General features: G+C 46.6%; 1 protein-coding gene across 1 annotated transcript in view; it reads right to left on the minus strand.

Annotated features, from left to right (window-relative positions):
- Nucleotides 1-12,579, minus strand: part of Rab37 (RAB37, member RAS oncogene family) — a 68,914-nt gene that overhangs the window by 42,962 nt on the left and 13,373 nt on the right. The gene's annotated exons all lie outside the window — the stretch shown is intronic.

The raw sequence follows: 12,579 nt of genomic DNA on the forward strand, positions 1-12,579 counted from the left end.
TTTATAGACTGTTTAAGTCATTATGTAGACCAGGCTGCCCTCCAACCCATAGAGATCCACCTGTTTCTCCCTCCCCAGTGCTGGGGTTAAAGGCGAGCACCACCACGCCCAACTAATTTGCCCTGTGTTAAATTAAGCCCCTGGCTGAGGGTTCTAAGGGCTACAGGAAGTCGAACGGCAGGTGCTCTTCTCTGTTTCACATACAGTATTGAACTTTCATAACGGTACTTCGGTCGCCATCCCATGCTGCAGGTGAGGAACCCCTCGTGTAGAGAGGCTAAGGGACTTTGTGCAGAGCTTTATGGCTAGTACGCACATGAGATGGATTTCAACCCGGAATGGGCGTCAGGAGTCTTCGGCAGTACCCTCCCTGTTTGTATATGAAGGAAAGGGTTTGTGTGCGTGTGTGGGCATGTGTGTGCATGTGCATATCCATGCGTGTGTACATACACTACTTAGGACTGAAGAGAGCATTTATAGACACCAGGCTTGGTGCCTTTGTTCTGGGTCCTAGCAGTGCTCTCCTCAGAAGACATCCTTGCTTTCAGTCTTGCAGCCGACTCCAAGCAACCATCTCATCCCGGCCATTTTCTTTTCCTTCTCTGGCCAAGTTAGTTTTCTTCCCCATAGCCAGAGTAGTTTGCTCAAAGCTCAGAGCTGATGGCTCCCACCTTATGCCCCACGACTCCTTTGTCCGCCTTTGAGGCCCCAGGGAACCCACGGGCCTCTGCTTGCCTCATGAATCCCATCTCCTTCACTCCGCCATTCTGTTCTATCCAACCCATTCTAGCCTCTTCTTTCCTTACCGGATGCTACAGTTTGGATCTGAAATGTCTCCCAAGGGCTAGGTGCTAAAGGCTTGTTCCCAGCCTATGATACTACAGGAAGTCAATGCAACCTTCAGGGGCGGGGCTTAGTGGGAGGAAGTGACATCACTGGGAGGCAACCCTTGAAGGGACCGTGGGAACCCTGGCCTCTCCTCTCTTTCTGTTTCCTGGCCCCTATGAAGTGAGTCGCTTTTCTCTACCATATGCGCCCCATCAGGGTGTTCTGTCTGGCCACAGGCACAAGGCGACAGAGCCAGACAGCTGTGGATTAAAACCACGAGTAACTTTACCTTCCTTCTAGGTTATTTTATCATTGCAATGGGAAGCCGACTAATACTGGTCCCTTCTCAGGGCCTGGCACTTGGTATCTCCTCTTTCCGGAATGTTCCTTCTGGAGATTTTTAAGTAGCTCCCTTTCATCATTACATCCTGATTCCCCCTCCCCCCTTTACGGTCAGCAACCCCTGCTCTTCTCCTCCAGTTCCTCTCTGCCTCATTGCCCTATTTTATTTCTCAATGCTGGGGCCAACTAGGAAAGAACGCCTTGTTTTGGTTTACAGCTTGAGGGGAGATAGCCCATTGGGGCTGGGGAGGCATGGCGTCAGGAGGACGGGGCAGTTGCTCTTATTATACCAATGGTCAAAAAAGCAGGGAGAAGGCAGGAAATGAGGCCAGGCTAAGAAACTCATGCCCATGTCCTCTAGCTAAGCCCTACTTCAGAAGCCCCTACCACTACTGGCCTACTTCCTCCAACTAGGTCTTAACTCCCTTCCCGCCTCAAGGCCCACCCCAAGCTGAGAAGCAAGTACTCAAAGACATGAGCCTAAGAGATACTTCACATTTGAATCCCACACATGGGCTACTTTGAACCATTATTTATTGATCTGTAGGTTTGTTCTCCCCCCATCTCCAGGAGGCCATATGCTACCTGACATGGTCCTGTCTCATTTCTTCCAGATTCCCTTTTCTTAAATAGTGGCTGGTGTGTGATGGGTTCTTAGGTGTTTGTTGATTGACATAATGAATATCAGATAAACATAGGCGGTTAATACTTGAGAATCCAGGGTGAACTAGAAGCAAGGACATTGATGCTGATTATTTTAGGAAGGAAGCTGCTCAGATAGCCTCGGATTTCAAGGTGTGACTTCCCAACATGACTAGGGAGAGAGCTCCTTCTCTGCTGTTGAAAATTTGGGGAGGGGTAAGGAGCCAAGGAGCCCTGTGGTGGAGAAAAGGGCATAACTAGACTTGCACAGTTTTGGGGGGACTCACGGTGAAGGGTCAAGGAGAGGTAGCTGAGGAGGACAGGCAAGCCGCCCAACGGTGCAGAGGCCATTGGGGTATCCTGTGGCTGTGATTGGAGTGTCCTGAGGTTATCTGACTACTGAGAGCTGTGGACACTGGAAGTGGACCTGGGTAAGTGATCTTGGTGACGCTGGTACAGAGAGCCTTCATCCACTGCTCCAAAGAGGGTGTCCTTCACTCTAAAGAGCTCTTCTGATCCATCCTGGGGAAATTGTCCGATCCAAGGAGCATTTTTTTTAAATTTTGTTTTATTTTTTAAGATTTATTTATTTATGTATATGAGTGTTCTGTCTGCATGTGTACCTGAATGCCAGAGAGAACATCAGATCCCATTAGACGGTTGTGAGCCTCCACGTGGTTGCTGGGAAACTGAACTCATGATCTCCGGAAGAGCAGCCAGTGCTCTTAACTGCTGACCTATCTCTCCAGCCCTATTTTGTTCTATTTGTAAAGTTACACTTATTAGTTTATGTGAGTGGGTGGGTGCACGAGTATGGTGGTCAGAGGACGACATGCAGGAATCAGTGTTTTTTCTTTCCACTGTGTGGATTTTGGAGATTGAACTTAGTAGCTTGAATAACAAATACTTCACCTGCTAAAGCATCTTGATTATCCCCAAGCTTGACTTTTTTTTTTTTGAGACTGGGTTTCTCTGTGAAACAGCCCTGGCTGTACTAGAACTAGCTCTGTAGACCAGGCTGGCCTCGAACTCACAGAGATCCGCCTGCCTCTGCCCGCCGAGTGCTGGAATTAAAGGTGTGCACCACCACTTCCCGGCTTATTCAATTTTTTTGAAATTTTATTTATTTTTATTTGATGTGTATGAGTGTTTGAATGTATGTCTATGCAACCCATTTGTCCAGTGATTGTCATCAAAATCCCCAGAGACTGGAGTTACAGATGCTTGTGAGCCCCCATGAGGGTGTTGGGAATTGAACCCAAGTCCTCCGGAAGAGCTTTTAACCACCGAGCCATCTCTTTAGCTCCAGACTTGACTATTCTTGAGTTGACCATTTGGAGTGTTTTGACCCAAAATGTTTTGAGATCTGTGGAGCAAGAGGTGCCTACATTCAGGTCTTTAGATGGAACGGTTCAGAGCCAAGCCAAATGAGAGAGAGAGAGTTACAGTTCCATCTCCAAGCCCAGGTCAGGGCACCGCTGTGCCACCTTAGCGCTTTTATCTTGGGGTTTCCTTTGAGCAGCCTGCCCTGAGCAAGGCATATAGACATGTCCCTGCTGCCTAGCAAAGAGCTCATCCTTTTTGGTGTCACATGGTCACAGATCCTCATAAACCACTATGAGACTTCTGAGGCAAATGAGGAACAAGACCAGATGTGGCGATATACTCCTTCAACTCCAGCACTTAGGGGGCCCAGGCAACCCAATCTCTGCGAGTTATAGGCCAGCCTGAACTACACAGTGAGACCTTGTCTCAAAACATAAAATAAAACAAGACTCAAGTCTAGGAATGTAGGGAAGGCTAGACTGTTGCTCATTTTGGCTGGATGGGAGAACCTTATAGCATCCTCTTCTATCTGGACAGTGGCAATGGGCTGAACATGGGAGCTTCTGGTTGCATGGCTGCCTAAACTTTCTGACATTGCAGCCCATCGCTAATGTCTACAAAGTTCATGCTAGAGAAGTATGTAATGAAGCTACCCTTTCCCCCAAACCACACACACACACACACACATACATACATACATACACACACACACACACACACACACACACATAGTGTTTTTAAGGAATTTTATAGTTTTGTAAGGACTGCTTTCTTTCTTTTCTTTTCTTTTCTTTTTTAAAGATAGTATGTTGCTGGGGACTATAGAGTTGGCTCCATGATTATGAACATGTACTGACCTTCTAGAGGTTTCAAGTTGGTTCTTGGGACCCTTATCATCTGCAACTCCAGCTACAGGATATCCAATGCCCTTTTCTGTTTCCCTTGGACACTATGCTCATGCGCACATAGTCTCTCTGTCTCTCTCTGTCTCTGTCTCTCTGTCTCTGTCTCTCTCTCTCACACACACACGCACACAGTTAAAAATAATATGTTCTTTAAAAATATAGTAAGTTGTCACTATTTTTGTGAATGATTGTATGGAGGGGTCACACATGTGTCACGGCACCAGTGTGAAGGTCGGAAGACAATTTTGTGGCGTCCCTGAAGGTAGTTGACACATACTGGTTCAGACAGTTCCACAGCTGACAGAGCAGCTTCTTGTCTGCGCTAACTGATGGAAGCACCTAGATTCTTTGATGGCTGGAGTCAGTGTCTGCCCATTTGATTTGCTGGGGAAGTAGGAGGAGGATGCTGGGGAGGTAGGAGAGTCCAGGAAGGGAAGCAAGCAAACATGCACTCAAGGCTGGGAAGGGAAATCCTTCACAGACTTCTCAATGCATGGAGGCGTTGTCTTAGGCACATCCCGCAACTCAAGGGCTTCACTCAGGAGTGTATGGGTGGCTGGCTGGTACCGTCATCGCAAGACAGTGAATTTGGGTGCATGCCACTGGGGTCTGAGTGAGGATGGCATTTGCCATCTGTGCACGGGGTCCAGGGAAACACATTGTTCTAGAACGGGCTCCAGGATGCTGTGGTGCTCAGCTCTTGTCAAGTGCCTGCTTATTTATAGCCTCATCCAAATTGGCCAGGCTCCCCTCCTCTGGCTTCTGAATTATTAATATTTAAAGACTCCACTTGGTGTAAGTTGGGAGGAGGTGGAGAGAAGGCCAGTGGTTATTAATACTTGAACAGAGGACCTGGGGTCCCTTCCCAACACCCACAGGAAGTCTCACAGCAGCGTGTGACTCCAGCCCTAAGGGATTTGGTGCCGTCTTCTGACCTCTGTAGGCTCCTTCATAAGTGTGCATACATATACTCGGGTACACACACAGGCACAGAAAATAAGCAAGTATTTTGACAATTAGGAAGGGTAGGGTTGTTTCCTTTGGGGACTTGTATGCTTCACATTGACTTCAGAACTTCTCTTTTTCAGTCATCTGAGGGGGTTAAAATATAAAATTCAGATAAATGTTGTCTGAATAAATGAAGCTGAGTGTAGCGGCATACACCCTTAATCCCAGCACTTGGGAAGCTGAGGCAAGTGTGTCTCAGTGAGTTTGTGGAGAACCTGGTTTACATAGTGAGTTCCAGGCCCATCAGGGCTACATAGAGAAACCTTGTCTCAAATGAACAAGTGAAAAGATAAATGTTGGGTTGAAGCAAGGCCGAAGTCCACTTTGGCTGGACATTGTTTTTGGGTATTTATTTATTTATCTTTGTGTGTGTGCTGGGGATTGGACGCGGGGCCTTGTGTATAGTAGGACGCATTCTACCACTAGGCTTTAATTCCAGGCCCTAGTTTGATACCTTGGAAAATAGCATTTATTTGACACAGGAAGCTTAGAAAGATCAGATGGCTAGAATCCACTAATTTCATGTATCACTAAGGTTTTAGACTCGGAAGGGCAGCTGGAGTGGTCAGCCTTTTATTTTCTCAGTCTGTACCTTTTTGTCCAGTGAAATTGGAACTGGTTTTGCTTAAAGACATTGAAAGTTAATTAAACCAGGGAGTCATAAAACAGACTTTTTCAAACATTTTATTCTGACTCAAAACGTCTAGCTTGTCTTAATATGATGATAAATTTTTCAAGATTTGTTTTTATTCATTTTTCAAAATTTCATGTATCTGTCTATGTATGTGCATGTGTGCACATACCTGCAGAGGGTGTTGGGTGTTCTGCAGCTGGAGTTACAGGAGCTTGTGAGCCACCATGTGGGTGCTGGGAACTGATCCTGGGTCCCCTGCAAGGGCAGCCAGTGCCCCTAACTGCTGAGCCAACCCTCCAGCCTTTCTCCTACTCTTTTTGTTTGTTTGTTCATTTGAGACAGGATTTCTCTGTGTAGCCCTGGCTGTCCTGGAACTCACTCTGTAGACCAAGCTGGCCTCTAGCTCAGGAGATTTGCCTACCTCTGCCTCCCGAGTGCTGGGATTAAAGACGTGTGCTACTGCCGCCACCGCCTGGTTTCTCTCCTGCTATTTTTAATGTGGAATTAAGGCCCTTTTTTCCCTCACTCAGCTGAGACGGAGGTCCCGTGTTTTTCCTGAGTGACCCCCGAATTCATCGTGTTGTCTTGTAGGTTCTAGCTTCTTTCACACGAAGCAAAATGCTAGCTACTTATGAAGCAATCTGACCCAAATTCTTCACTCTCATGCTCTCCCTCCTGTTAGTGTGCAGGCCCCTCCCCCTCTGTGTTTGTCGCAGTGACAAAGGCCTGAGCAGAGCACCTTGAGGGAGGGAGCATTTGCTTTAGCTCATGGTTTCGAATCTGGTGAAGGAGAGCAGATGGCATCATAGTGGCCAGGAAGCAGAGGAGACACACAGGAAGGGGCTGCAGTGAGTTACAGCTCTAAGGACATTTCCCCACCCCTGCAGCCACCTACTTCCTCCAACTGGTCCCCACATCTCCTTTTTACCACCTCCCAGTGATGCCAATATATTTATTACAACTCCATCGAGGATGACTCTGTTACTGAGATCAGAGCCCTGAGAATTCAGCCACTTCCCCTGTGAGCTGGCAACCACATCCCCCATTCATAAGCCTATGAAGACATGTCATATTTAAACCCTAATGAATTCTTAATTTGGTAGCACTGTATTTATTTATTTAATATACATGTATGAGTACCTGCATGGATATATGTGCACCATGTGCATGTCTGGTGCCCAAGGAGGACAGAAGAGAGCATCAAATCCTTCAAAAATAGGAGCTGCCATATGGATGCTGGGAATTGAACCTGGATCCTCTGGACGAGCAGCCAGTGCTCTTAACCAGTGAGCCATCTCTCCAGCCCTGGCATATATGTTTTTTTAATTACAGATTTTATGTAGATTCTTTCCCAATCATTCAATTTTACTTTTGTGGAAATAATTGTCCTGTTCCATTCACATTCTTATTCCAGTGGTTAATGTCTTTTCAAACATCAACTAAGTGTGTTGCGTGCATGTGTGCATGCATGTGTGTTTGTGGTGTGTGTGTAAGCCGGGGACAACCTGTGAGAGTCCGTTCTCTCCTTTTACTGTGTGTGTTCTGGGAATCATCTGAACTCAAGTCCTCAAGCTTGGTGGCAAATGTCTACCCACTGGGCCATCCTCTCTGCCTCCACGTCTTTTCTGTTCATACTTTCCATTTATAGGTATATGGAGGAATTCATTCAATGATATCATTATTGTTCACATGAATGACTGGTGTAGATAAAAGTGGGCCCATGAGCAGCCGACTTTGGTTAACCAAGTGCCTCTGGGTGACAGCAAAAACAAGGAACATCTCAGCGAAGACCCCCGCCCCCAACTGTGAGCATGTAGCATGCCATATGGATCCAGTCTTTCACCAAATAACTGAAGGGCATTGGTTGAGTTAGTAAGTTGCGTAAGAGGGGATTGCTTAAGAAAGTTATTAGCCAGGTAGTGGTGGCACACGCCTTTAATCCCAGCACTCATGAGGCCTCTCCTCACAGGAGGATCTCTGTGAGTTTGAGGCCAGCCTGGTCCATAGAGCAAGTTCTAGGAGAGCCAGGACTGTTACACAGAGAGACCCTGTCTTGAAAAACAAAACGAAACAGTAGCAAACATAGAAAGTTGTTATAAAACTGTTATTGCTCTGTTTTAATAAAAGAACAAACATTTTAGCACCCCGAGTCTCAAAATAAATAACTAATAACTTGTGTGTGGATGCTGTGTAATCAGTTTGGTGCTTTCCTTGTAAGTCTGAGGACCCGAGTTTGGTCCCCAGAACCCACTTAGAAAGCCAAATATGGTGACATACACTTGCCATCTTTCTGCTGGAGAGGCAGAGACAGACAGACAGACCTCTGAGGCTCACCGCCTAGCCAGCCTTAGCCTACTTGGCAAGTTCCAGGCTAGCGAGAGACCTTGTCTCAAAAGAAAAAGGTAGATGGACTGGGGAGATGAGATGGCCCAGTAGTTAACATGTGTAATCTTGAAGACCGGAGTTTGGATGCCCAGAAACTCACATTGATACTAGATGGAGGGGGCTGCTGGCTTCTAATTTGCATCCAGAAGGTGGAGGGAGGGGGCTCCCCAGAGCAAGCTAGCTAACAGACAAACCATATTGGTGACCTCTGGATTTGACAGAGAGGCCCTACCTTATTGAACAAGATGATTGAGAATGATTCTTGGTATCAGATTCGGGTTCCCACCTGCGCCCTCACCCACATCCATACACATGCAAAAACATGCGCACAGCACACAAACATTAAAGATGGGAAACAAAGTCAATGGAGCCTGAGGAATGGCGTCCAACGTTATCCTCTGACCTGCACACAGGTTCCCAAGAAACAACAGCAGTACTTTTATGCCGACATCTGTTTTTGCCCTGTTTGCATAATTTCCCACACGTTTGCTGCTACTCTGTGAATGGGCTGGGCCTTACGCAATGGATGGGTGATTGGCAGCCATTGATCTGGTCCTTACCATTCCCTGGATGTGGCTCCTCTTCTCCTCTGCGTCCCAGCTTGTGTGTGGGCTAGCTTCCCCTTGAGAGCCTCCAACAGAGAGCATCCTTTTGTGTCTGAGTTCTGACTAAGGATGTTGTCACTCATGTGGACCCCATGATCCATTGGTTGTGAAAAGAGCCCTTCAATCAGTCAACCCCTCTTGACTCAGCAATACCCCTTAGCCAACACACAAGGCTCCTTGTGACCTCAACCTCACATGTCCCTCTCTGACCCTGAGGGTTTGCAGTTCTTGCTCCATGGAAGGGTGGCTTGTTTCTTTGTCTTGCTATGGTTATGTCTATGCAGGGTCTTAGAGCTAAGGTTGGGAGAGGAGGCTCCTGGAGATCAGACATGCAGAACAGACAAGGGGAACCCCATGGGGCAGAAACTGCAGAGCAGAGAAAACTCTTCTTCAATAGGACAGGTCCCCCAAACCAGCCACCTGTAATCCCATCATTATCAGCGGCTAGCTTTGTGTATGTCTTTGCTTGGGGGGCGGGTGCGTGTATGTGGAGGTCAGAGGTCCCCCTCAGCTGCTCTTCCTCAGGCACATTCCACATTAGTTTTTTCAGAAAAGTCTATCCCTGGTCTAGAACTTGCCAATTAGGTGAGGCTGTTTGCTGTGCTGGGATTATAAGCATATGCCGCCACGCCAGGGATTTAACCTTTTTTTTTTTTTATAATTACAGAGTAAGACACCTGTGTGCCTGCATCTTGCTGAGAATGGGACATGACCAGTACCAATGCTGTCACATGATTCTTTAGTCACATGTTTATCTCCCATGCAGGGACGAGCTTGTATAAGGAGACCTGAGGGTCCCCTCACCAACCCTCCTTGCCTCATAGAACTTAGCAAAGTCACCAGAGGATTCTGCATTCGCTGACTATTGAAATGAACTGGCTGGTCTCAGTGGCCCTTCTCATTTTCATAGCATTTGCTGTCCATGAGCCAATGGCTAGTTGTGCTTGAGCGTTAGTTCAGACACTGGTTTTTGGCTAACCACTCGGCAAAGAGTCCCATCTCCTTTCATTACTGGTGTCCTAAAAAGAATGTTGCCTTCTTTTTAGGAAGCTGAGGGTCTGTCCCCCTACTTTGTGTGTGTGTGCGCACGCGGGCGTGTGTGCATGCATGTACTTGAACTCATTTGTGTGGAGGGTCAATGTCTTCCTCAATGGCTCTCCATCTATCTTTTTTTTTTTTGAGACAAGGTTTCTCTGTGTTACAGTCCTAGATGTCCTGAAACTAGTTCTGCAGACCAGGCTGGCCTTGAACTCACAGAGATCCGCCTGCCTCTGCTTCCCAAGTGCTGGGATTAAAGGTGTGCCCCACCACTGCCCGGCTCTTCATCTTATTTTTTAAGGCAGAGTCTCTCAATGGTCCTGGATCTCACTGTTTCAGCAAGACTACCTGCACAACAAGCCCCAGGGATCCTCCTGTCTCTGCTTTCCCAGTGCTAGGATGGCAGGGGCATACCACCATGCTTGGCTTTTCATGTAGGTGCTGGGGAGCTGAACTCAGGTCCTCATTTGTGTGTGTGTGTGTGTGTGTGTGTGTGTGTGTGTGTGTCAAGCGCTATACCAGCTGAGCCATCTCTCCAACCCCCTATTCTGAGGAGTTTCTGTGACAGACAAGCAGCAGGTCATAGCTCTGGTATGAGCCAGTGCCCACTGCCTCTGGTCACTGGAAGGAGCTGCAAAGTTTATGTGGTGCGCTCATTCTGAGAGTCCACCCAGCCTCTGCTCACTAATATTAAGTCACAGAAGCAGAAGGAGGAAGCTCCCAGCGCGTGGGTACCCTTTCAAAGAAGTGTCACACTGTCTGGATGGTGATGAGTGAACTAGTGTCAAGGCAGAGAAGCATTTCATCATCAGATACAGGAAGACATTAGCTCCATGAGAGGGGGGGAAGGTGACAGCGACCCCACCAAGTCGCAGAGTTGGTGTCTGGGAAATCTAGGGTCTGGTTTGATTTGCAGTAAAGGTGTGGCTACAGTTCCCCCATTTTTCCTGGGCAATGTGGCCAAAACACCCTGTTGATTCATGTAATGGTGGATAGCACAGAACCATGCACAAATGTACGCATACACATGCACACACACATGTGCATGCACACACGTGGATTTTTTTTTGTATTAGATGTTGAGTACATTTTTATTAAACCTTTCCTCAGACATAAAAGTTTCAAATTTTGCCAGGCAGTGGTGGTGCACACCTTTAATCCCAGCACTTGGGAGGTAGAGGCAGGTGGTTCTTTGGGAGTTTCAAGGTCATCCTGGTCTACAGAGAGAGAGTTCTAGGACAGCAAAGGCTACACAAGGAAACTAGGTCTCCAAAAACTAAAAAGTAAGTTTCAATAATTGGCTATTTAATATCTAACTAAAATGTCAAATAGGGAGGTAAATAGAAACATTTAAAAAATATCTCCCCCCAAAAAAAGCAAAACAAAAAAATGGGAAAAATTATTCCCCCAGAATTCAAGAGGCGGTGATTATAATGGCAGTCTAGTTGATTCACTAGATTCTGAACAAACCCTCCTTCTTCCAATTTGACGTGCCTCAACCATCCAGAAAGTGTGAAATAATACTTATGCAAATTGAAGTCATCTTACTTTGACCTCCCCACTGTCCTTAGCAGCAAATACAAATCATAAGTCACATTATTGGTGTACCCTTTGTTGTAAAGAACACCTCCCAGCCCCAACTGCCCCCATCTTATGAGAAACAAGGAAGAGTGTGAAGCCACCTTCTTAACCATAACCGTCTCACGGGGAACCTTGGCTTTGGCCTCAATAGCACAATGGTTTTCAGTGTGGTCAGCATGAAGTCTAATTCAGAAGAGCCCTTCAACGTGACACCCATCCATTTCGCCTTCCTGTGGATGTCCCCAGCAAGCGCAAACGCCTGTAATGTGGAGAGCCGTGTCTGTTAAAGTGTAGCTGCATCTCCAGCTTCTCCAGCTTCAACAACAGGCAGAATCAGAAGCCACGAAGGAAGGACTAAAACCAAGTGTGTTCAGACTGAATCCATGATGTCGGGATCTTAGGGCTGAACTTTCCAAAACAATGGTATATGTAAAATTCTATCCAATGTGAAGCATGCCCTCTCTGGAGCTCTGGATGCTGGAGCTAGCTAAGAGGTTACCTGTGACATGGCCTGAACTAAAGCAGCAATTGCAGGAATCATGGCGTTGTTGGTTTTTTCTATCCATACATATATCCATGCAAATAATGCTACTAAAGGTACAAATTAAACACAGTAAGAGGTAAAAAATAACAAAACAGGACAATTATAACAATATACTAAATAAATTCTCTGGATGAAGGTCCTCTCTCAAAATATCTCATTTCCTCATTTATAGTAGTAAATTTTTTTTTCGAGACAGGGTTTCTCTGTGTAACAGTCCTGACTGTCTTGGAATTCACTTTGTAGGCCAAGCTGACCTGGAACTCACTGAGATCCACCTGCCTCTGCCTCCTGAGTGCTGGGATTAAAGGCATGCGCCACCACCACCCAGCTAGTAAGATTTTTTTTTTAAGAGCCTCCCACACCCCATCCTCTTTAGAATATATTTAATTGTATTTGTCTGTGTCTGGGGTGGGTATGTGTATGCCGGTGCAAATGCCCATGGAGGCCCAAAAAGAGTGTTCTGTCCCCGGCAGCTGGACACACAGGCAATAGTGACCTGCTTTGGGAACTCCTTCAGCCAATAGCCTTTAAGATACCAGCCCACTTGGGCATGGTCTCCTGTACTATATATGTAGATGTAAAGCTTGTGCACCTCCCCACCCTATGAAATAGAGCTAGGTGGGAAAACTAAACTGAATGCTGGGAGAAAGAAGGCAGAGTTAGAGAGACATCATGTAGCCGCTGGAGATAGAAGCCTCAGAACTTTACTGGTAAACCACGATCCTCATGGTAAAATACAAA

Source organism: Microtus oregoni, unplaced genomic scaffold, assembly GCF_018167655.1.
Source record: "Microtus oregoni isolate MIOR12 unplaced genomic scaffold, Mior012 000048F_ref0000485, whole genome shotgun sequence".
Lineage (NCBI taxonomy): Eukaryota > Metazoa > Chordata > Mammalia > Rodentia > Cricetidae > Microtus > Microtus oregoni.